The sequence below is a fragment of the Leptodactylus fuscus genome, chromosome 7, assembly GCF_031893055.1.
Source record: "Leptodactylus fuscus isolate aLepFus1 chromosome 7, aLepFus1.hap2, whole genome shotgun sequence".
Lineage (NCBI taxonomy): Eukaryota > Metazoa > Chordata > Amphibia > Anura > Leptodactylidae > Leptodactylus > Leptodactylus fuscus.
The window spans coordinates 61,364,271-61,387,746 of NC_134271.1; the positions used below are offsets into that span (position 1 = coordinate 61,364,271).

General features: G+C 42.9%; 1 long non-coding RNA gene across 1 annotated transcript in view; it reads right to left on the bottom strand.

The window, feature by feature from the left end:
- The window catches only part of LOC142213621 (uncharacterized), a 289,622-nt gene extending 270,051 nt beyond the window's left edge, over nucleotides 1–19,571 (bottom strand). The window contains exon 1 of the long non-coding RNA XR_012717238.1: nucleotides 19,342–19,571. This is a non-coding gene — a long non-coding RNA (uncharacterized LOC142213621). The remainder of the gene's footprint in view (nucleotides 1–19,341) is intronic.
- Between the last annotated feature and the right edge of the window lie 3,905 nt (nucleotides 19,572–23,476).

Here is a 23,476-nt window from a genome sequence, read left to right on the forward strand (position 1 = left end):
GCCGCAACCAAAAAGCACTGCGGGATAAAATGCGTTGGAAATGCATTGCTGTTTTCACACAAAGTCCGCAGAGTTTTCCTCTGTGGACTTTCTGCTGCAATTATACCTTTACGGAAAATGCCTGCGTTTCTGTAGGTATAATTGACATATTCCATTTTACAAAAACGCAACATTGTTTCAAATTGCAGCAGATCCACTGCAGATATTTTTCTGCAATGTGTGGATTGGTTTGTCCACAATCGTCTTCGCTTTGCAAGTACTGTAAAACACTGTGGTTATTAGTGCAGCAAAGTCATGGCATTTACATTACATGGGGCCCTGGCCTACTGGGAAAAAAAGAGCAATAATAAACAATGAATTTTACAGTACCAGCAGAGTGAATGAGACTCTAGTTAATATCATCCACACATTGAAGAAAAGAGAGCCTCAAAAAAACCTGCTTTTTTAAAAAATGTAGATTGTGAACCCCATGTAGGGCTCACAATGTACATTTTTCCCTAGCAGTATGTCTTTGGAGTATTGGAAGAAATCCACGCAAACACAGGGAGAACATACAAACTCCTTGCAGATGTTGTCCTTGGCAGGATTCAAACCCAGGACTCCAGTGCTGCAACATTGAGCCATCGTGTTGCCCCCAAAAAACTGCTTTTTCAGAAATACATGTGTTTTTGGAAAAATGCAGCATGCCAAATTTAGCTGGAGAATCGCAAGCATTTTCAATATATATTGAATAAGGTAAGAAATAAAACAGAGAATAATGCAATAAAAAAAATGCTGCAGAAAGAAATACAGTAGACCATCCATGGCCGGTGCAATAAATCTCACCTAATCTATTATTTTACCTGAATATCTTTATAAGAAACCTTCTGGCCTTTTGGACAAACCATTTTACAGACATAATTTTGAGGCACTCTAATGTAACTAGAACATGACTCTTTACCCTCTAGCCCCCTATATACAGACATGAGATGCATCTATCTGAGTAGAGACATTATTGTAAAGTGGCAGGGCAAGTCTGTGGCAAATGGAAACGGCGTGAAAACCACTGCGGTAAAAACCTTGCTGCGGACACACAGAAATTTCCAAAACCAATACAATTTTGGAAATCACAGCATGTCAATTATAACTACGGAATTGCCAGTGGTTTCCCCATAGGTATCATTGAAACAGAAAGTCCACAGAGGAAACCAAAGCAAGCTTACTATCTAAAGCACTGCAGGAAGATTCACAATGCGTTGCCATCATGCTTTTTTGCTGTGGGATGCCATGTTGGGCCTTAGCCGCAGATTAAAGCCCCACGTGGAAATGCAGCTTTTTTTTTGTTGCAGATTTTGTTGCAAGTATTTGAGCCAAAGTCAGGAGTGTATTGAGCAAACGGTAGAAATATAAGGATTTCCTATATATTCCCTATTCCTTTTATAGCCATGCAAGAAAATCTGCAACGAAAAATGCTGTGTTTCTACAACATGGGGCCTCAGCCTTATACAAACAAGAATATCTCTAGTGGTGTTTTAGACCATATTCCCAATTCCACATTTCATTTTTTTTTTGTGGACACCATACATATTCATTCATTTCAATGTGTTTATACACATGCCTATGGTCCACAAAAAACAACAGAAGCACTTTTTTTTTTTTCACTGATGGGGGGTTTCCCTATAGGTATAATGGAAGCATAAAGTCTGCAGAGGAAACCTGAGGAGTTGTGTTACTTGAAGGTTTCTTTCACAATCAAAAAGTTAAAGACTTTTCTCTCTTGATAGGTTTCCATTAGATGAATGCAAGAACTTTATATGGTCTGACACTTGACAGAAACTCAGCCGTGATTCATTCGTGCGGGCAGTGCGCGGCAAGCACACGGAGCCCATTATAGACTATGGGCTCCATGTGCTTAGCAAGCAGATCGCTTGCAATTGCGATGATATTCCGTCCGGGGGGGTCTCCATGCGGACTCCTTGCGAATGGAATACAAGCGCTAGTGTGAACCAACCCTTACTCTGGCTGAACTATCTTCTCAGGAACAGAGAAACAGCTAAGGGCTCGTTCACATCTGCGCCCAGGTGTCCGTTCTGCAGGTTTCCGTTTCCTGCATAAAACAGAGCAGGAGACGGAAACCTGCAGGAGTCTCTCACCCATTCATTTGAATGGGTGAGAAAGCTGTCCGGCCGTAAGCGGCGGTGAGCGTTTTGCGCTCTCCGCCGCGAAACCGGGTTTTTTAATCCGGACACAGAGTCGGACATGCAGTACTCTGTGTCCGGATTAAAAAATCCGGTTTCGCGGCGGAGAGCATAAAACGCTCACCGCCGCTCACGGCCGGACCCGGTCTGTGCTTTCCGTTTTCTGGCATGCAGAAGACGGAAACCATAGAACGGAGACCCTGAACGCAGGTGTGAACCTAGCGTAAGAAGAGTACATGCATGAGGAGATAACCCAGGCCCAATAAGGAAATCATGGCTGGGTTTCTGAAAAAGTGCCAAAACCCAGAAATGACCTGCATTCATGATAGTATCCATTGGCTACACTGAAATTTTTAAAAAAAGATCCTTGAAACTGCAAAATTTGTAATTATGTTAAGTTTTAATTGTCTACTAATTTAACCCTTTAAGAGCCCAGATCCCCTTATGGAAATGAATGATACTATATTGGGGTGCATATTACTTTTTGATTGCTTCTATCACATTTATTGGGCGGCAAGGTGAGTAACAAACCCAATTTTGGTATTGTTTTTTCAAAAAACTTATGGAATCTGCATTATAGTTAAATAATGTGACAACTGAATAGACTGGGTTGCTATGGACTGCAATACCAAATATGTATGTTTTGGACACCAAACAGTTTTTGATGAAAAAGTTTTTTGCTTCCTTTAAAAAAACTGTATATTAAAAATGGTATAACATTTTTAAACTCCTCCTAGGATACTTTACCACCAAGGGGCTCAATCACTAATAGTGTACACCACGGTATACTAGATCACAGTAACTCAGATTGCTAAGCAATCTATTGGGTCCTATCTCTAGCAAGGCCTAAGAGGATAACTAAGATGGCAGGCATGGAGGCCTTTGTTATGCCCCTAGTTCAGATAACAACCTTTTGGCCCCTGCAATCACATTTCAGGGAGACAGATGGTTTGGAAGATGCAGATATACACTGCAGACAGTGCTTGCTGTTGCTGAGCCCAGCTGTCAGTTACAGTTGTTTTCTCACTGTCATTGTTCTGGCACAGCTGCATGTACATATGCATCACTTACCCTCACAGATTAGATATATGCACATCATTCTGCTTTAAGGGGTTAATTAAATAGGTTGTCCAAGCTAAAAATTTTAATTAGAAAGCGGGATGTTTACCCTCCTCCCAAAAAAACATACTCACCTGTCCCTGATGCCTCCCAACACAGTCTGGTCCTATTTTCCCCAAAATTCTCACCTGCTGTGACATCCCGTGTCCCAACCCAATCCCAATCAGTGACATCAGCAGCCTAAGGAAGGGATGTGGGGACGTCATGTCTTTCGCTGAGGTCGCTCATTAACCTTAATAGTCATGTGCGGTGGGGACACCCAAGCATAATTAATTTTTTTTCCTTTAGTCTAGACAACCATTCCCGCAGGTGACATTTTTCAGTTTGCATTTTTAACTCCAAACCGCCTACTAAACCAGATAACTTTTTTATTTTTCATAGATCACAGAGCCTATGAGAGCATATGAGAGCTTATTGTTTGTGGGTTAAATTGTTTTTCATAATAGTACCATTTATTATTCTGTACAATGTACTGGGAAGCTAGAAAATTCAGAATGGGGTGGAATAGGAGAAAAAGTGCGTTTGTGTGACTTTCTTACGGGCTTCATTTTAACGGCACATATAAGTATGCATATGGCATCTTTTTTTGTAATGCAATGCATTACAATGTGCATGCATTGCAAAATATTGGCATTTGTATGATAGGCTGCATAGAGCAGTCTGTATTACAAATTGGAGCCTTCAATATGCCCCCAGCTGTCATTGCAACGGATCCTGTTCTGAGCGCAGGTGATCCTACCCAAAATAGCTGCCCATGTCCATGCGCTGCTGGGAAAATAGTGCCTTGGTCAGCTTTGATCAAGGTGCCAGGGACTTTAATGCCCACAATCAGTGAGGGCACTGATCTAGGGCATTAGCGCCAGGTCTCTGCAGTATTATACAGCAGAGACCCAGCGGCTATGTCAGCTCCCATATTTAAATGCCCAACATCCAGCATGTCATTATTTAAAATGTTAGGAAAGGGTTAAGTATGGTTGTGTCCGCCCCATGTTGTTTTCGGCTGCTGCAGAAATGCAGTGGAAAAACAGCATGTAAATTTTTGTATTTTCACTGCTTTTTTTCCACAGCATTTTTTAGCTGTGATTCGCAACATGGGCCTTAGCCTAAAGGCAATACATATCCACATATAAACTCTAGACTAAAGCAACAAGAACCAGATAAATCCAAACCTCACCTCTATTCCAAAGATGATAAGACCAAAATGTGCTTGGCTGTGAAATTAGACAAAAACCAACGAAAGTATTGTCATACCTTCATTCTGTATTATTCAAGACAACCTGCCTTCATTCTGTATTATTATAGAGACCCTTTCTCTATTCTGTGTTATTCTAGAGAAACCATCTTCATTCTGCATTATTCTAGAGAACCCACCTTTATTCTGTATTAATCTAGAACAGGGGACCTCAACCGCCTTTCCGCGGACCAGTACCGGGCCGTGTGGCATGTTGCACCGGTCCGCATACCGGCGGCGAGGAGTCAGCAGCTGCTGTGGTTGACGCTTGGTTGTTGCTCATTGGGATAAGGTGAGCAAAGTGCGGGGTTGAGCCGATACCCGCTGTATGTCCGGGATTCTAGTACTATGCAGGACATGCAGCGGGTCTTGGCTCCACCCCAAACTCGCCTACCAAACTTTAGTCAACTACATTACACGTCACTTGTCCCTGTGTCTTGTACTGTAGCTGTAGTGAGGCTGTAGTGAAGTTAATATAAGCATTAGGAGTGATATCCGTCATCAGTATCCACCTTCATAACAGTGTCTGTCATCAGTAGCCATCTTCATAACCTGCAGTGTCCGTCAGTTTGCACTTTCTCTTGTGTTTTCATATGTACATGATTCTAATCTACACCCCCATGCTTAACCTCCTCCCCAACCACACCCCTTCCCCACCCTCATCCACACCCCTTCCCGCCCCTACCGGGCCATAGAAAAGTTGTCTTGCTGAAACTGGTACCTGGTGGAAAAAAGGTTGGGGACCACTGTTCTAGAAAGCTCACACTCATTCTGTATTATTCTAGAGATCCTTTCTTTATTCTGTGTTATTCCAGAGAACCCACCTTTATTCTATATTATTCTAGAGAACCCATCTTCATTCTGTATTAATGTAGAGAGCATCCACATGTAGGTTTAAACAAATATGTTGTGAATACAGAATTCTAGAGCTCCTTTATCATGCAGAGTTGGCTTGGAACACCATGAGTGACTAGAAATATTTCCAGCTGTCGCTTTGTAGCAGTATGGCCAGTGGACCCAAACAAGGAAAGCTCAGCCATCAACAGCACATTTTCACGTCATCCATGCAGAACATTTCACATCTTGCCATCAATTTTGCATGGATGTCAGACACCTATATGTGTTTAAAGGGAAGCTGTCACATGAAAAATGCAGTACAATCTGTAAGCAGCATGTTACAGAGCAGAAGGAACTGAGCAGGTTGATTTATAGGTTTGCAGTCTAGAGATGAGCGAACAGTGTTCTATCGAACTCATGTTCGATCGGATATTAGGCTGTTCGGCATGTTCGAATCGAATCGAACACCGCGTGGTAAAGTGCGCCATTACTCGATTCCCCTCCCACCTTCCCTGGCGCCTTTTTTGCTCCAATAACAGCGCAGGGTAGGTGGGACAGGAACTACGACACCGGTGACGTTGAAAAAAGTAGGCAAAACCCATTGGCTGCCGAAAACATGTGACCTCTAATTTAAAAGAACAGCGACGCCCAGCTTCACGTCATTCTGAGCTTGCAATTCACCGGGGACGGAGGTTTCCGTCCAGTTAGCTAGGGGTTAGATTCTGGGTAGGCAGGGACAGGCTAGGATAGGAAGGAGAAGACAACCAACAGCTCTTATAAGAGCTAAATTCCAGGGAGAAGCTTGTCAGTGTAACGTGGCACTGACGGGCTCAATCGCCGCAACCCAGCTTTCCCAGGATCCTGAATGGAATACACTGTCAGTGTATTCCCGTATACCCGATATATACCCCCGATACCCGTTCCAACGGTGTGCCCCCCCACCTTCACCCCAGAAATACCCTGCAAGTCCCCTAGCAATAGAATTGGGGCTATATACACCCACTATTTTTGCTACTGCCATATAGTGCCATTGTCTGACTGGGAATTCAAAGAATATATTGGGCTTACATATAACTTCAATTCCAGGGAGAAGCTTGTCAGTGTAACGTGGCACTGATGGGCTCAATCGCCGCAACCCAGCTTTCCCAGGATCCTGAATGGAATACACTGACAGTGTATTCCCGTATACCAGATATATACCCCCGATACCCGTTCCAACGGTGTGCCCCCCCACCTTCACCCCAGAAATACACTGCAAGTCCCCTAGCAATAGAATTGGGGCTATATACACCCACTATTTTTGCTACTGCCATATAGTGCCATTGTCTGACTGGGAATTCAAAGAATATATTGGGGTTATAAATACCCTCATTTCTTGCTACTGGTATATAGTGCCATTGTCTGACTGGGAATTCAAAGAATATATTGGGGTTACAAATACCCTCATTTCTTGCTACTGCCATATAGTGCCAGTTTCTGACTGGTAATTCAAAGAATATATTGGGGTTATAAATACCCTCATTTCTTGCTACTGGTATATAGTGCCATTGTCTGACTGGGAATTCAAAGAATATATTGGGGTTATAAATACCCTCATTTCTTGCTACTGGTATATAGTGCCATTGTCTGACTGGGAATTCAAAGAATATATTGGGGTTACAAATACCCTCATTTCTTGCTACTGCCATATAGTGCCAGTTTCTGACTGGTAATTCAAAGAATATATTGGGGTTACGTGCACCCACAATTTTTGCTACTGGTATATAGTGCCATTGTCTGACTGGGAATTCAAAGAATATATTGGGGTTACAAATACCCTCATTTCTTGCTACTGGTATATAGTGCCATTGTCTGACTGGGAATTCAAAGAATATATTGGGGTTACAAATACCCTCATTTCTTGCTACTGCCATATAGTGCCAGTTTCTGACTGGTAATTCAAAGAATATATTGGGGTTATAAATACCCTCATTTCTTGCTACTGGTATATAGTGCCATTGTCTGACTGGGAATTCAAAGAATATATTGGGGTTATAAATACCCTCATTTCTTGCTACTGGTATATAGTGCCATTGTCTGATTGGGAATTCAAAGAATATATTGGGGTTACGTGCACCCACAATTTTTGCTACTGGTATATAGTGCCATTGTCTGACTGGGAATTCAAAGAATATATTGGGGTTACAAATACCCTCATTTCTTGCTACTGGTATATAGTGCCATTGTCTGACTGGGAATTCAAAGAATATATTGGGGTTACAAATACCCTCATTTCTTGCTACTGCCATATAGTGCCAGTTTCTGACTGGTAATTCAAAGAATATATTGGGGTTACGTGCACCCACAATTTTTGCTACTGGTATATAGTGCCATTGTCTGACTGGGAATTCAAAGAATATATTGGGGTTACAAATACCCTCATTTCTTGCTACTGGTATATAGTGCCATTGTCTGACTGGGAATTCAAGAATATATTGGGGTTACAAATACCCTCATTTCTTGCTACTGCCATATAGTGCCAGTTTCTGACTGGTAATTCAAAGAATATATTGGGGTTATAAATACCCTCATTTCTTGCTACTGGTATATAGTGCCATTGTCTGACTGGGAATTCAAAGAATATATTGGGGTTATAAATACCCTCATTTCTTGCTACTGGTATATAGTGCCATTGTCTGATTGGGAATTCAAAGAATATATTGGGGTTACAAATACCCTCATTTCTTGCTACTGCCATATAGTGCCAGTTTCTGACTGGTAATTCAAAGAATATATTGGGGTTACGTGCACCCACAATTTTTGCTACTGGTATATAGTGCCATTGTCTGACTGGGAATTCAAAGAATATATTGGGGTTACAAATACCCTCAGTTCTTGCTACTGGTATATAGTGCCATTGTCTGACTGGGAATTCAAAGAATATATTGGGGTTACAAATACCCTCATTTCTTGCTACTGGTATATAGTGCCATTGTCTGACTGGGAATTCAAAGAATATATTGGGGTTATAAATACCCTCATTTCTTGCTACTGCCATATAGTGCCAGTTTCTGACTGGTAATTCAAAGAATATATTGGGGTTATAAATACCCTCATTTCTTGCTACTGGTATATAGTGCCATTGTCTGACTGGGAATTCAAAGAATATATTGGGGTTACAAATACCCTCATTTCTTGCTACTGCCATATAGTGCCAGTTTCTGACTGGTAATTCAAAGAATATATTGGGGTTACGTGCACCCACAATTTTTGCTACTGGTATATAGTGCCATTGTCTGACTGGGAATTCAAAGAATATATTGGGGTTACAAATACCCTCATTTCTTGCTACTGGTATATAGTGCCATTGTCTGACTGGGAATTCAAAGAATATATTGGGGTTACAAATACCCTCATTTCTTGCTACTGCCATATAGTGCCAGTTTCTGACTGGTAATTCAAAGAATATATTGGGGTTATAAATACCCTCATTTCTTGCTACTGGTATATAGTGCCATTGTCTGACTGGGAATTCAAAGAATATATTGGGGTTATAAGTACCCTCATTTCTTGCTACTGCCATATAGTGCCAGTTTCTGACTGGTAATTCAAAGAATATATTGGGGTTATAAATACCCTCATTTCTTGCTAATGGTATATAGTGCCATTGTCTGACTGGGAATTCAAAGAATATATTGGGGTTACGTGCACCCACAATTTTTGCTACTGGTATATAGTGCCAATTTCTAACTGGGAATTCAAAATGCGCAAGGCTCCCGGAAAGGGACGTGGACGAGGCCGTGGGCGAGGTCGGGGGAATGGTTCTGGGGAGCAAGGTAGCAGTGAAGCCACAGGGCGTCCCGTGCCTACTCCTGTGGGGCAGCAAGCATTGCGCCACTCCATAGTGCCAGGGTTGCTTGCCACATTAACTAAACTGCAGGGTACAAACCTTAGTAGGCCCGAGAACCAGGAACAGGTCTTGCAATGGCTATCAGAGAACGCTTACAGCACATTGTCCAGCAGCCAGTCAGACTCTGCCTCCTCTCCTCCTATTACCCAACAGTCTTGTCCTCCTTCCTCCCAAAATTCCCAAGCTTCACAGAACAATAACCCCAACTGTCCCTGCTCCCCAGAGCTGTTCTCCGCTCCTTTCATTGTCCCTCAACCTGCCTCTCCACGTCACGATTCCACGAACCTAACAGAGGAGCATCTGTGTCCAGATGCTCAAACACTAGAGTCTCCTCCATCTCCGTTCGATTTGGTTGTGGATGACCAGCAACCCACCCTCATCGACGATGATGTGACGCAGTTGCCGTCAGGGCATCCAGTTGACCGGCGCATTGTGCGGGAGGAGGAGATGAGACAGGAGTTGGAAGAGGAAGTGGTGGATGATGAGGACACTGACCCGACCTGGACAGGGGGGATGTCAAGCGGGGAAAGTAGTGTGGATGTTGAGGCAGGTGCAGCACCAAAAAGGGTAGCTAGAGGCAGAGGTCAGCAGCTTAGGCGAAGCCAGGCCACACCCGGAATCTCCCAAGATGTTCCAGTTCGTACCCAGCCCCGAAAAACTCCCACCTCGAGGGCACGTTTCTCGAAGGTGTGGAGTTTTTTCAAGGAATGCGCCGAGGACAGATATAGTGTTGTCTGCACAATTTGCCTCTCGAAATTGATTAGGGGCTCTGAGAAGAGCAACCTGTCCACCACTTCAATGCGCCGTCATTTGGAATCCAAGCACTGGAATCAGTGGCAGGCAGCAACGGCAGGACAAAGGCCGCCTGCCGTTCACGCCACTGCCACTGCCTCTGCCACTGCCTCTGCCTCTGCCACTGCCACTGCTGACTGTGCTGGCGATGCACTCCAGAGGATGAGCCAGGACACCACTTCATCTGCCTCCGCCACTTTGTTGACTTCTCCCTCATCCTCCCCTGTTCCTGTCTTATCTCCTTCTCCTGCACCATCAAAGGCACCATCAGGCGCTTCTTTACAACAACCCACCATCTCTCAGACATTGGAGCGGCGGCAGAAATACACTGCTAACCACCCACACGCGCAAGCCTTGAACGCCAACATCGCTAAACTGCTGGCCCAGGAGATGTTGGCGTTCCGGCTTGTTGAAACTCCCGCCTTCCTGGACCTGATGGCAACTGCGGCACCTCGCTATGCCGTCCCTAGCCGTCACTACTTCTCCCGGTGTGCCGTCCCCGCCTTGCACCAGCACGTGTTACTCAACATCAGGCGGGCCCTTAGTTCCGCGCTTTGCACAAAGGTCCACTTGACCACCGACGCGTGGACAAGTGCATGCGGACAGGGACGCTACATTTCACTGACGGCACACTGGGTGAATGTAGTTGAGGCTGGGACTGCTTCCCAAACTGGCCCGGTGTACCTCGTCTCCCCGCCTAACATTCCTGGCAGGGACACGAGAAGAACACCCCCCTCCTCCTCCTCCTCTACCGCCTACTCCTCCGCCACCGCCTCCTCCTCCGCCACCGCCTCCTCCTCCGCTGTTAGATTGACCCCAGCTACGAGTTGGAAACGTTGCAGCACTGGCGTTGGTAGACGTCAGCAGGCTGTGCTGAAGCTGATCAGCTTGGGGGACAGACAGCACACTGCCTCCGAGGTGAGGGGTGCCCTCCTCGATGAGACGGCAATATGGTTTGAGCCGCTGCACCTGGGCCCAGGCATGGTCGTTTGTGATAACGGCCGGAACCTGGTAGCAGCTCTGGAGCTTGCCGGACTCCAACATGTTCCATGCCTGGCCCACGTCTTCAACCTAGTGGTGCAACGTTTCCTAAAGAGCTACCCCAATGTTCCAGAGCTACTGGTGAAAGTGCGGCGCATGTGCGCCCACTTTCGCAAGTCGACAGTAGCCGCTGCTAGCTTAAAATCTCTCCAGCAACGCCTGCATGTGCCACAACACCGGCTTTTGTGCGACGTCCCCACACGCTGGAACTCAACGTTTCAGATGTTGAATAGAGTGGTTGAGCAGCAGAGACCTTTGATGGAATACCAGCTACAAAACCCTAGGGTGCCACAAAGTCAGCTGCCTCAGTTTCACATCCATGAGTGGCCATGGATGAGAGACCTTTGTGACATCCTACGGGTCTTTGAGGAGTCCACAAGGAGGGTGAGCTCTGAGGATGCGATGGTGAGCCTTACAATCCCGCTCTTGTGTGTTCTGAGAGAATCCCTGATTGACATCAGGGATAACTCAGATCACACAGAGGAGTTAGGGATAGCATCCGATCCGTCACAGCTGGAGAGTAGGTCCACACATCTGTCCGCTTCACTGCGTTTAATGGAGGAGGAGGAGGAGGAGGAAGAAGAGTTGTCCGATGATGTGATGGTGATACAGGAGGCTTCCGGGCAACTTCGAATCGTCCCATTGTTGCAGCGCGGATGGGTAGACATGGAGGATGAGGAGGAAATGGAGATTGAACTTTCCGGTGGGGCCAGAGGAGTCATGCCAACTAACACTGTGGCAGACATGGCTGAGTTCATGTTGGGGTGCTTTACAACCGACAAGCGTATTGTCAAAATCATGGAGGACAACCAGTACTGGATCTTTGCTATCCTTGACCCCCGGTATAAAAACAACATTTCGTCTTTTATTCCGGTAGAGGGGAGGGCCAATCGCATCAATGCTTGCCACAGGCAATTGGTGCAGAATATGATGGAGATGTTTCCAGCATGTGACGTTGGCGGCAGGGAGGGCAATTCCTCCAGTAGGCAACCAAGTTCTCACCGGTCCACACAAACGAGGGGCACACTGTCTAAGGTCTGGGACACCTTGATGGCACCCCCTCGCCAAAGTGCCGCCACGGAGGGTCCTAGTGTCACCAGGCGTGAGAAGTATAGGCGCATGTTGCGGGAATACCTTTCCGACCACAGCCCTGTCCTCTCCGACCCCTCTGCGCCCTACACGTATTGGGTGTCGAAGTTGGACCTGTGGCTTGAACTTGCCCTATATGCCTTGGAGGTGCTGTCCTGTCCTGCCGCCAGCGTCCTATCTGAGAGGGTGTTCAGTGCAGCCGGTGGCATCATCACTGACAAGCGCACCCGTCTGTCAGCTGAGAGTGCCGACCGTCTCACTTTGATAAAAATGAACCACCACTGGATAGAGCCTTCATTTTTGTGCCCACCTGTGTAAAGCACCCCAACATGAAACTCCATGTCTGTACTCAACCTCTCCAATTCCTCCGCATCCTCATACTCATCCACCATAAGCGTTGCACAATTCTGCTAATACTAGGCTCCCTCCACCCTGATTTCCCCCAACTCTGCTGGTTAGAGGCTCCCTCCACCCTGATTTCCACCAACTCTGCTGGTTAGAGGCTCCCTCCACCCTGCTTTCCCACAACTCTGCTGGTTAGAGGCTCCCTCCACCCTGCTTTCCCACAACTCTGCTGGTTAGAGGCTCCCTCCACCCTGCTTTCCCACAACTCTGCTGGTTAGAGGCTCCCTCCACCCTGATTTCCACCAACTCTGCTGGTTAGAGGCTCCCTCCACCCTGCTTTCCCACAACTCTGCTGGTTAGAGGCTCCCTCCACCCTGATTTCCACCAACTCTGCTGGTTAGAGGCTCCCTCCACCATGAATTGGTCCAAACTGGGCTGTTTAGAGGCTCTCTCCACCATGAATTGGTCCAAACTGGGGTTTTTAGAGGCTCCCTCCACCATGAATTGGTCCAAACTGGGCTGGTTAGAGGCTCCCTCCACCATGAATTTGCCCAAACTGGGCTGTTTAGAGGCTCCCTCCACCATGAATTTGCCCAAACTGGCCTGTTTAGAGCTCCCTCCACCATGAATTGGTCCAAACTGGGGTTTTTAGAGGCTCTCTCCACCATGAATTGGTCCAAACTGGGCTGTTTAGAGGCTCCCTCCATCACGAATTGGTCCAGACTGGGGTTTTTAGAGGCTCCCTCCACCATGAATTGGTCCAAACTGGGCTGTTTAGAGGCTCCCTCCACCATGAATTGGTCCAAACTGGGGTTTTTAGAGACTCCCTCCACCATGAATTGGTCCAAACTGGGGTTTTTAGAGGCTCCCTCCACCATGAATTTGCCCAAACTGAGCTGTTTAGAGGCTCCCTCCACCATGAATTGGTCCAAACTGGGGTTTTTAGAGGCTCCCTCCACCATGAATTGGTCCAAACTGGGGTTTTTTAGAGGTTCCCTCCACCATGAATTTGCCCAAACTGGGCTGTTTAGAGGCTCCCTCCATCATGAATTGGTCCAAACTGGGGTTTTTAGAGGCTCCCTCCACCATGAATTGGTCCAAACTGGGGTTTTTAGAGGCTCCCTCCACCATGAATTGGTCCAAACTGGGGTTTTTAGAGGCTCCCTCCACCATGAATTGGTCCAAACTGGGGTTTTTAGAGGCTCCCTCCACCATGAATTTGCCCAAACTGGGCTGTTTAGAGGCTCCATCCACCATGAATTTGCCCAAACTGGGCTGTTTAGAGGCTCCCTCCACCATGAATTGGTCCAAACTGGGGTTTTTAGAGGCTCCCTCCACCATGAATTGGTCCAAACTGGGGGTTTTTAGAGGCTCCCTCCACCATGAATTTGCTCAAACTGGGCTGTTTAGAGGCTCCCTCCACCATGAATTGGTCCAAACTGGGGTTTTTAGAGGCTCCCTCCACCATGAATTTGCCCAAACTGGGCTGTTTAGAGGCTCCCTCCACCATGAATTTGCCCAAACTGAGCTGTTTAGAGGCTCCCTCCACCATGAATTGGTCCAAACTGGGGTTTTTAGAGGCTCCCTCCACCATGAATTGGTCCAAACTGGGGGTTTTTAGAGGCTCCCTCCACCATGAATTTGCCCAAACTGGGCTGTTTAGAGGCTCCCTCCACCATGAATTTGCCCAAACTGGCCTGTTTAGAGCTCCCTCCACCATGAATTGGTCCAAACTGGGGTTTTTAGAGGCTCTCTCCACCATGAATTGGTCCAAACTGGGCTGTTTAGAGGCTCCCTCCATCACGAATTGGTCCAGACTGGGGTTTTTAGAGGCTCCCTCCACCATGAATTGGTCCAAACTGGGCTGTTTAGAGGCTCCCTCCACCATGAATTGGTCCAAACTGGGGTTTTTAGAGACTCCCTCCACCATGAATTGGTCCAAACTGGGGTTTTTAGAGGCTCCCTCCACCATGAATTTGCCCAAACTGAGCTGTTTAGAGGCTCCCTCCACCATGAATTGGTCCAAACTGGGGTTTTTAGAGGCTCCCTCCACCATGAATTGGTCCAAACTGGGGGGTTTTAGAGGCTCCCTCCACCATGAATTTGCCCAAACTGGGCTGTTTAGAGGCTCCCTCCATCATGAATTGGTCCAAACTGGGGTTTTTAGAGGCTCCCTCCACCATGAATTGGTCCAAACTGGGGTTTTTAGAGGCTCCCTCCACCATGAATTGGTCCAAACTGGGGTTTTTAGAGGCTCCCTCCACCATGAATTGGTCCAAACTGGGGTTTTTAGAGGCTCCCTCCACCATGAATTTGCCCAAACTGGGCTGTTTAGAGGCTCCATCCACCATGAATTTGCCCAAACTGGGCTGTTTAGAGGCTCCCTCCACCATGAATTGGTCCAAACTGGGGTTTTTAGAGGCTCCCTCCACCATGAATTGGTCCAAACTGGGGGTTTTTAGAGGCTCCCTCCACCATGAATTTGCTCAAACTGGGCTGTTTAGAGGCTCCCTCCACCATGACTTGGTCCAAACTGGGGTTTTTAGAGGCTCCCTCCACCATGAATTGGTCCAAACTGGGGGTTTTTAGAGGCTCCCTCCACCATGAATTTGCCCAAACTGGGCTGTTTAGAGGCTCCCTCCACCATGAATTGGTCCAAACTGGGGTTTTTAGAGGCTCCCTCCACCATGAATTGGTCCAAACTGGGGGTTTTTAGAGGCTCCCTCCACCATGAATTTGCCCAAACTGGGCTGTTTAGAGGCTCCCTCCATCATGAATTGGTCCAAACTGGGGTTTTTAGAGGCTCCCTCCACCATGAATTGGTCCAAACTGGGGTTTTTAGAGGCTCCCTCCACCATGAATTGGTCCAAACTGGGGTTTTTAGAGGCTCCCTCCACCATGAATTTGCCCAAACTGGGCTGTTTAGAGGCTCCCTCCACCATGAATTTGCCCAAACTGGGCTGTTTAGAGGCTCCCTCCACCATGAATTGGTCCAAACTGGGGTTTTTAGAGGCTCCCTCCACCATGAATTGGTCCAAACTGGGGTTTTTTAGAGGCTCCCTCCACCATGAATTTGCCCAAACTGGGCTGTTTAGAGGCTCCCTCCACCATGAATTGGTCCAAACTGGGGTTTTTGGAGGCTCCCTCCACCATGAATTGGTCCAAACTGGGGGTTTTTAGAGGCTCCCTCCACCATGAATTTGCCCAAACTGGGCTGTTTAGAGGCTCCCTCCATCATGAATTGGTCCAAACTGGGGTTTTTAGAGGCTCCCTCCACCATGAATTGGTCCAAACTGGGGTTTTTAGAGGCTCCCTCCACCATGAATTGGTCCAAACTGGGGTTTTTAGAGGCTCCCTCCACCATGAATTGGTCCAAACTGGGGTTTTTAGAGGCTCCCTCCACCATGAATTTGCCCAAACTGGGCTGTTTAGAGGCTCCCTCCATCATGAATTGGTCCAAACTGGGGTTTTTAGAGGCTCCCTCCACCATGAATTGGTCCAAACTGGGTTTTTTAGAGGCTCCCTCCACCATGAATTGGTCCAAACTGGGGTTTTTAGAGGCTCCCTCCACCATGAATTGGTCCAAACTGGGGTGTTTAGAGGCTCCCTCCACCATGAATTTGCCCAAACTCTGCTGGTTAGAGGCTCAATCCACCCTGATTTTCAAAACAAATGTTGGTGCCAACCTCAACTTACTACAAGGGCCAAATTCACTGCTGGTGACAAGCTCTCCCCACTGCAAGTGCCAAATACACATGTTTCAAGGTGTTTTCCTACTGTCAGAGATGTGGTATTGAGTGTGTAAAGTGTGTAGTTGTTAGGCTGTGATGTTGGGGTAATAGAGGGTCTTTGGTGTGTTAGATGCCCCCAGACATGCTTCCCCTGCTGTCCCAGTGTCATTCCAGAGGTGTTGGCATCATTTCCTGGGTTGTCATAGTGGACTTGGTGACCCTCCAGACACGGATTTGGGTTTCCCCCTTAACGAGTATCTGTTCCCCATAGACTATAATGGGGTTCGAAACCCGTTCGAACACACAAACATTGAGCGGCTGTTCGAATCGAATTTCGAACCTCGAACATTTTAGTGTTCGCTCATCTCTATTGCAGTCCTATCAGTGACTGACAGCTTTCCTTCTATCACTGTGCATACACAGATAGCAGTCAATCACATCCTTGACTTAATATGGAAAGTGCTGAGATTTCAATGGATAAATGACAAGTTATACTGATTTTTTGTCCCCACAGAATAATATATCAGTCTGCTCTGCTCCTTCTGCTCTACAACATGCTGCCTGGAGATGACATATAATTTTCCATGTGATAGGCTACCTTACACCGGAGTTATTTTTCCATTTATAATGTTGTTATTTCATCTGATTTCATCTGATTTTGCTGTGTTATGGCTCATTTGCAATGAATAGAGGTGTACTGTCCTGGATTGTCCTGGATCCGGAGCCACTAGACATGAATCCTAGACTCATCTCTGTCACATTAAAAAACTATTAAATTGTTCAAGGACACAATTGGAAAAATGAGACTCAGATTTGGGACCCTAAACTACAGAAAGACCAGTGGATTATGGGCCCAAAACTTTACATAGGAATACAGTGAAGAAACCTAATTCACAGGTCCTCTGCCTGAAGGGGAGGTATATAAAAGTGTTCTCTTTGGTGTCCTTTGAATTTTTGAGTCAGGTACTGCCTCCTCAATCTTACTACTAAGTGCAAAATTGTGGGGATTTATTAAGACAGGCATTCTGTAAGCCAGTCTTAAAGGGGTTGTCCAGCCTAAAACTGGTGTAGATGGGTTAGTAAATACCCAGTGTATCAGTTTTTCCAAAAGTTCGCCTTTAAGAGACTAAAGGCCATGTTTTACGTTTTCATTTATTCATCAGAGGTGATTAAATTAGTGTAAATACATTAATAATTGACACATATATTCCCTGTGAGAGAGATTACTTCGGCTCCAGGGAACTTCTTGAGCTTCTTGGGGAATTAAAATTGAAATTAACAAACAAAGTAGGAGAATGTAATGAAAACTGTTTCTGCAGAGGACAAGAATATGGTACCATTCCCATTATCTTACTTACTGAAGTCACTAAGAGATATTATATACCAAAAGTTTATGGAGTATGTTCAATGTGGTCTAGGTATTATTATAGTGCATTATACCATAGCCTTTATCTTGTTAAAATCTGCAATATTAATTAAAAGGAAAATGAAAACTTTAATTTAATATTTATATAAAATGTATATAAAATGTTTCAATTTATTTACCACTTTAATTAAATGAATATAACTAGATAAAGAAAGTGAACCATTCAATTAAATGGCAGATATAGTACTAATGTGTTTTCTATGTGCAGTTAATTTATCTATCTATCTATCTATCTATCTATCTATCTCTATATATCATCTAATCTATCTATCATCTATCTATCTATCTATCTATCTATCTATCTATCTATCTCCTATCTATCTATCTATCTATCTATCATATCTCTATCTATCTATCTATCTATCTATCTATCTATCTATCATATATGTCTGTCTATCTATCTAACTATCTATCTAATTGATTATAAGCACCACTAGGAATTACTATTACACATATGGCCAATTTATGAATAATAATAATAATAATAATAATAATAATGATGATGATAGGTAAATTACAATATAGTGAAACTAAACAACCAGTATATATGGTTTTATATGCAATTAGTAGTTGAAGAAATTCTGAATATTCATATTAATTAATTAATTAATTAAGTAAGTAATTAATTAATCTATTTAAAAATAATAATACCTTTTTTCATATATCCTTATCCTGCTAATATGATTAATCACTATACATTTCTGTATATTAATACAGCTATCACTAGAACATTATTATCAATATTACATATTTTTGTTATTGAATATATTTTAGCTATATCACATGAACACGTCTCATTATATACATTATATTATTTAAGATAAATTAATGCTTGAGCTTGTCTCCCTGAAATGGTTAACTTAACATTAAAGCAAAGGAATAAAATCCATAATAAAGGTGTTATATTTTAAATCAAACATTAAACGCTGATTTATCAAGCTTTTGCTTGTAAGGGATATTATTTGTAAATTTTCTTTATGGGGTACAAAGGGCTGGAAGGGGAGCAGAAACTGCCGATGGCTGAATGGTCACTATGATCATGTAGGGTAAATGATGACTTTACTCCAGATTAACCACAGCAGTATCTCTTTACTCTATGTACTTTGTACTGGGCATTGCAAAGCTGTTCCTATGTATTCCCATTATATGAAACAATTATTATAAACAACATTTTTATAACTTTAAAATGCAGTAGATTTATTTCTAGTCAGTGTCAATGTAAATGTCACAGCCTTTTAATGAAGGAAATTCATGCCAGTAAATTCAACAGGTTCAATGTATAATTATTGACAACTTATGATATTTACTTCTGATATATTTTAAAATATAACAGATTAACACGTATATATTGTTACTTCATAAAAATAAATCAAAATTTAATTTAGAAAAATATTTTAAAATAAAGCAAAAAATAATGAAAAAATTAAAATGTATATTTATATAATTAAAAATACTTAAATTCATATGAAAGATTAAATGATGTGATCAGATTATATTTGACATATAATTAAAAATCATTATACACTAAAAGTATTGTAATTGATTACGCATTTTAATTTAATAATAAAAGTATATATATATATATATATATATATATATATATATATATATATATATATATAGATCACCCTTCCACATGCGCATACAAATGAGTGGTCACTCACCCTTCAGTTGCACCTTCCTAAAATCCTCTTCCTCCTCCCCTTCAGTTTAATAAGGGATATCTGATGGCCTTGCAGCGTTCAGGTGTCACTGTGCTACCTCAAGCAGACACTCCATTGCTCTTGCAGTGGGTCAGCTCAATTCTATAGTATCATTTCTATATGATACACTCATAGCCGTCCACAGTGAAATAGCTGAATCAAGGCTTGGACTGTCAGGCTGACAGCTGGGACAGTTCCTGCTGCGGCTTACTTGTTAATCAATGTATTACACGGATATTTTACAAACATGGAGACTAACCGGCTCAGACCATGGAGAGTAAGATTACGACAATCAGACATTCAAATTAAAAGATTTTTCTAGGTAGGGGGAATCAGCTCAATATTTTTAGCATTTTCTCCCATTACAATACATTTAATTTTTAATTTCCTATCAAAAGGAATTAAGAGATTCATTTTAATCTGCTTAGTCCCATGTACAAGTAATAAAAATGTTTTTCTTTTTTTACAGTTTTTGCCGCATTCAGCTATACAATAAAAAAAAAAAAAATAATACAAGAGAAGATAAAATATTTTTTTTTACTTGGAGTGTATACTTATATATACAGCGTGATAGACAATAGTTATTATTAGAAATATAAAAAAGACACAAAAGCCTGAAAAATCACTGTCATTTTAATGAGTCAATTAATTAATGCTTTGCAGAGAATATCTGCGCATGAAATTTGAAGAGGCGCAATTAAATAGAGACAAATACAAATATTTACATAGCACTCATCAATCTTCTTTAATAGAAGAGATTTTCTGCTCCGGCACATTACTGCAAAAGTGTCACACAGAATTCTTCCTGTCACCGCTAAATGCAGCTCCAGGCAGAATCTTTAAAAAATACTAACATGTACAAAATGCATTTGTGAGGAAGAAGGGCTATGTCATTCAATCTTTACACACGTTACCACCCTATATTATCTGAGCAGGGAGCCGGAAAATATCACTGAAGCATCACTTATTGGGAACACCTCTGGTATGTAAAAGGTTAACTCAATAAAGGCAGAAATATCTAAGAAACATTGTATAAGTAGTCATTTACTTTGAGTTACAAAACTTACCTATCTATATACATATATGTCAATGCATGTATCATATGCCATGTAGATATACTGTACAAGATTATACTGTATTATGATTAATTATTATTGCTATATTTAATGCATTTGTATATTTATCCATACTTATATTCCGTAATTATCCATGTTCATTACACAATTTTAAATAAATTGATCATTACATAAATTTGGTTGCCATTGTATAATTCCCTCTCTAGATTCTAAAACATTATATTTTAACATTATATTTTTTGCTTATTTTTTGGGGAGAGTCACAGACTATACTCCTATTGGGCTAAAACATTTTACTTATTGTAAACTCATTGATTAAGGTACTGAAAACTCAGTATTTGGAAAGACGCTGAATAGGCCTCCATAGAATTTGTGATAGCTCTTAACTCCAAGTTATTCCTGAATATTATATATTGTAATGGTAGCTTTGGCGATGCCGGAGGTCATCTTTCTAATGACGCTGATTTATTAACATTGCCTATGTTTCTACACTTGGATGGACTTTGTTGTCTTCATAAAGTCCACCATTCCACCACCGTCCCAATCTATAATTGGAAACATTTGACTTTATCTACATGGAGGTAGAGCTCTTGGATAAGGGAATGACAGATCCCAACCAGCACTGAAGCTGTTAACGTTCATGTACACTGTCAGGAACCGAGTTATTGCTTGCCATTTAAACAGGTAGTGTGCTCGCTTCCTGGAGAGATTTTGATATTTCTGAGGTACATCATATAATCACTAACAAGGTAAGGAGCTACATACATCAAGGTCTCCTGTGCTGGCATATCATGTTAATTTTGTTCCCTCTCTCGCTCTCAACTCAACACGTGACTGAAAGAGAAAGGTCACATCTTCTGTCGCTTCTGCCTGACGAATTCTCAGAGACGCCGGGCACAGAACTGCAGATAGTTAAAGGCAGCTGAGCAAAGCAATCAGCCATTTTCTGTACGAATCGTAAAAAAAAAAAAAACACCCTCCATCTTGGGCTAAGGCAAGAGATTAGATGTCTAGCAGACTCCCCACACCCAAACCATTTATTACACATTTCTTAGCCTTTTATCCTCATACTGCTATTTTCTTTCTTGCACTAAGGGATATTTTAGCAAAATTAGGAACCAGAGGTCTATGAACGCTGCATAAAGCATAAAGAATTGTTACCGGCTTACAAAGTCCTAACTAGCCAGGCACATTTAGGAAGGAGCAATTGTCAGGACCAAGAAAAAAAACTTGAGATTTATGATTCTACTTATTATTTCACTACACTCTATTTTACATCCTGTTGATACCATATTTAATATAAAAAGAAAGGTTCCTAGGAAACCATTGTAAATTGTATGGCTTAAATCATGTGCTACCAGTCCATATAGGTAATAGCAAATAATCCAGGAAAAAACACTTCATTCATTGGTAGTAAGAAGGTATATATGAATCATATACAGTATATGAAGGGTCAGACTGTCCATACCAAAGTACTAGAGCCCTGTGGTCTCAGTCTCTGACACAATAAGGTGTCCCAAAGGTCAAGCAAAAGCCAACCCCATTGGCAGGTGACTTTAAAGCCAATCATGGGCTATTGGGGTCTATTATTTTAACAATATGTCTTGTGAGTCCAATGATAACTACAAAGATAAAAGGGATCCTATCATTATTATGAAGAAAATGGCTTACACAGTATTTCTTGTGGCCGTCGGGCATGCGCAGTTGGCTTTGCCCTAGGCCTGTGGCCTAGAAGTTTGAACCCTGGACCGGAAGAAGACACATGAAGAGGACGTTCCTGAAGAAGATGGAAGTGGCGCTGGAGAGTTGTCTCGCAGCATTGGGGACGCCCCCAGTGCTACGAGAGAACTCATTTGCATACTGACGAAAACCGGGATTTATACTGAACTGTGGCGCAGAGAAGACATCTAAAGGTAGGAGAAGAATAGCCTTTCTTAAGGCTATTCTGACATGTTAGTGAGAAAAAAATTGAGTTTTAATGATAGCATCCCTTTAATGGCACATGTGTACTTATTGTGCATAGATGAAGGGTGAGACCTTAGTGGTCTCAAGGACAGAAGCATAACTTGAAGTTCCTGGATCCTAAAGAATAATACAGTATCTAATTTGACCCTCTTTCTATGTGCTGTCTATAATACTGGTGCCTTCCTATGTTGCAGAGAGGCCTTTGGGCCCCCTGAGGCTACAGGGCCCTGTAACAATTGATAATTCTGTACCCCTTGCCGTGTAGGCATCTACACATTTTTTAGTTAAAACATTCATGTTTATGGAGGATATTTTGTAAGGCTGTTTTCTGAAACAGGAGAGATTATTAACATATACTCTATCCTATTACATGATAAAAATGAAAAAATTGAGCAATTGTACAGGGATTTAGGGAAATTATCACAGTTTTCTTTGTGATATAACAGTGACATCTTTTTGCACAAACCTGTTTTTGTTAAAAAAATGTCTACTTTTTTGTTGTTCTGCACCAAGCACAGGGTACCTACAAACCACAAACCAATGCCAGATTGATGCCACAAACCAATTATATTTACTATGATTTATATCTTAAATTATAGTACAAAGCTATAGGAGCTTGTAGTTGGCAAAAATGTCCTGTTCTGGTGCATAAACTGATAGACGATTCACCAAATTTATTAACAGGAATGTCTGCTAATATATTTGCCACTGCTTACTTCAGGGCTTCTTAGTTGACTGCAGTCCCAAAATTGTCTGGATGGTACCAACTTTTCCCGAAATGAACACGTTAACCTAAATTTCTGTGCTATGATTGGTTGCTATGGTAACAAAGACAGTTTTTCTTTTTGACAGTTTTCTAAATCTGCTGATCTTACTTGTTAATCAACAGGATCGGCTCTGACTTCCAAAATGAACAACCTAAATCAAGATTCAAGGGGTCTCCACATACTACACATACTGCACCAAAGTCCCTGTCTCAGTAACATCAACACTTAAAGGGGTTGCCCCATTATGGACACCTACTCCCTAACCACAAGACAGGGGATAAGTTTCTG